Source organism: Habropoda laboriosa, unplaced genomic scaffold, assembly GCF_001263275.1.
Source record: "Habropoda laboriosa isolate 0110345459 unplaced genomic scaffold, ASM126327v1 scaffold162, whole genome shotgun sequence".
Classification (NCBI taxonomy): Eukaryota; Metazoa; Arthropoda; class Insecta; order Hymenoptera; family Apidae; genus Habropoda; species Habropoda laboriosa.
In genome coordinates this window covers 312,716-315,921 of record NW_017100269.1, presented here as the reverse complement: position 1 = coordinate 315,921, position 3,206 = coordinate 312,716, and positions in this window count along the sequence as shown.

The following is a 3,206-nucleotide window of genomic DNA, read 5'->3' as shown; positions in this document are numbered from 1 at the left end:
TACGACCATGTGTTTTAAATGCTCAAAATGATGTCCATCTGCATTGTCTAAAATGAAGACTCAGATTGTGGTGTTGTTTCAATTTTTTCTCATTTTAGAAAAAAAGTAGATGCTTTCAGACAAAAAATATATCTTGTGACTTTTAAAAAAATTAAAAGAAAGATGATCGTAAAGAAAATTTTCTATTTTCAAACCATTCAAATTGTGTTCGAGACATTTCTGATATTGAAGATAAAGGAGACACTTAGGTGTTGGTTCTTAGTCGAGACACTCGGTATATGTTAAAAGATTTAAATATAGATACAGATACATCATTCTTTGATACTGGTTTTATGAAGAATAGCGAACAACACACCCAGTATAAAAGTGATGAAAGGCGTAATGATAAGGAAATGACCAGAGTGAATGATGTTCGGTTTCTACCCCTAATTTTATCTCATTATGTCGTAACCTGACGGTTTCCTATACATTAACAGCTCAACCAGAAACATAAGGGAACCTGATGATCAGCATGTATTTAACAAAAGTTACTTCGTTAACGGTACTCAAGGACTCTTCACCAAGGAGTCTACACCGTGTCATTACACTTTCTCACCTTATTCCTTCTTCTTTTATTCGTTCGTTATATTCTACCTAAATATGTTGTAATTTTATACATACTAAATTAAGTGCCGATACTGCACAAATATATAAATTGTATATAGTTCAGTAAATATTAAAATAAAATATTATTTATAATTTAATAAATATTAAAGTGCATGCATTTGTACGTGAAAAGGAATACAGATTACGAGCTAGCACAGAAAACAGATAACTTTAACAGACTTGATAATTGTATAATTATTGATTCTGAATCCTCACGACCAAACTGATGCATGTAAATGAATCAAACATGACAACATTAATAAGCATTATTGCACTCGTCGTTCTTAATAAATCACTCGTATAAAACAAATCTTTTTTTATACTTACCACTTTACACGTACGAGCTTCTATCAGTTAATCAATACTTCCGGTCGACGAGAACCAGCAGTTTTCCTCTTCTCGAACAAGGCCAACTTCTCGAAGACGTCTACCTGTAAATTCGAGAAAATTTAAATACAAAATGATAAAGAAATTCATTCATAGAACAAAGGAATTAAGCTTTCTTTTGTTACATAATACTTCGTATACAATTTGATCCATTGAAAACGTAATAATACAGAAGAATAATGAGAATATAGGAAATACAATTATGTATTTAATTGCGCTAAAAAGATCCAGTGACCTAGCTGCGTGTTGTATTATGAATAATTAACGTGTTTCGTGTTTTTCATGAAATTAATTAATGGGGTGAAGCTGGAATGTTAGTCTGACGTAGTGAATGCCACTCACGTACTACATTGCGCCGCTGATCTCGCAAATCCACCAGCCAGACGTTTAACTTGCGACAGATTTTTCCACCCTTAAGTCGAAATGCCGACGAAACGGACAAACCTTTCAGCCCGTTAGCGATAACTGAACTAGGAATTCTACTTGCAAACATTGCCATAGGCACCAACATCGTATATTCATTCTGTTACCAGTCTAATTATAAATACAGGGTGCAGCACATGAATATTGTTTCGTTCGTATTGTAACTGTACGTATGCATGTTTGATTTTAATACAATTCAAAGGAAGCAATAAATACTTGTTCGTTCCCATCGTAATCTAACATTGACATTTCCATTGAAGAATTTTAAAAATTAGTTTATTTTGAATGACTAAGAAATATGAGAAAATTGTGAATAAGAATGCATTAATTAAAATAGTATTTAATTTCACAGGATAATTTGCATATCTAAAGAATGTCTCGTTTGAATCGCGTTTCATCTGATTTGGAAAACAGAGATTTGCGTTGATGAACACACTATAAATATACATAATTCTATTAAAGAGATAAAGTTCACTTGTTTATAAAAAAAACATTAATATTAAATTATGGTGTCTTGCTCGAGAACATTCAACTTCTGTTTGAAACATCCTTTAAATGTAAATCATAGATTTAACAGAACATTACTTCTTTTAAAGAGAATACAAGTGCAATTGCTGTTGGCTGCTTTTATATCTTTCATTTCACTGTACACTGTCTCTCCTTAAAATTACGTTTTATTTCCTGTTCATATTTACTGAAAAATGCAATATCATTCGTTCCATGGAAATCACGGCATTGTTACAGCGAGTAACGTTTCATATTTTCCATGAAAATCATTATTTTCCACAAATATGAAGTTTAGATTTTGCGACGTTGAAAGTGAAATTAATAATTTTTTTAAGGTAAAGTTTTTTTCTGCGATTAGAATTGAACACGTACAGCAGAAAATTTCAAACAGTGCTATATGTATTAAGTAGTAAAAGTTGAGAATGCATAGTATTACGTGAAGAGAAGAAATAAACCGCATAGTTCCCCAGGGTGATATTTAAAAGTCAACGCGAATGTCGAAACTTTTTTCTGCTCTCTTCACGCGATTCTTTTCTTGCGAACATAATCCCAAGGGCGACTAATGTTGACGCTGACGTTGCCAAGCTTACCTAGAAACTTCCTTAAGCACTTGTCTGTTTAAGTTATTACAGGATGAATGCTTACTGCTTAACTGACTCGTGAAAAAAGATTCAGAATTCTTGTTTGAAAACTCTTGTTTTCGTAACTAAAACACCTGTTTAAAATATTAAGCCCCTGGCAAAGAACTTTCGTCAAATTTCATTAAAATTTGTGTAATTTGCAAATAGTAATGTTCCTAATTCAACAAACATTGAAAATAACAATTTCCTAAACTTTAAATTTCATGATTGGATAATAACTGAAGAAGATACTTGAAGAAGAATAATTCGACAGGAACGTAAAAACATAACAAAATTCAAGATTCAACCATATTTGCTGAAATGAATGAAAAGTTAAAAATTACATAATTCGTGAAGTTCTAAGACATTAAGACGTAATTGAATTTTCTTCAAAATTAAGAAAGATATTTAAAAAATTACCTAAACGTCATTTACATGTAAATTTCCTAAGTGGATCATGAAAATATCATAAACTGAAAAAAATCAATTTATAAAACATTCTTTTTCATTGCTCTGGCATTTAATTAGTTTCAAGTATAAGAACTGCAGAAAAATGTAAAACGAAACTACATCGAAATTCTTAGAATTTTTATTAAAATCTCAGAATTTTCCTATCTTAACTGA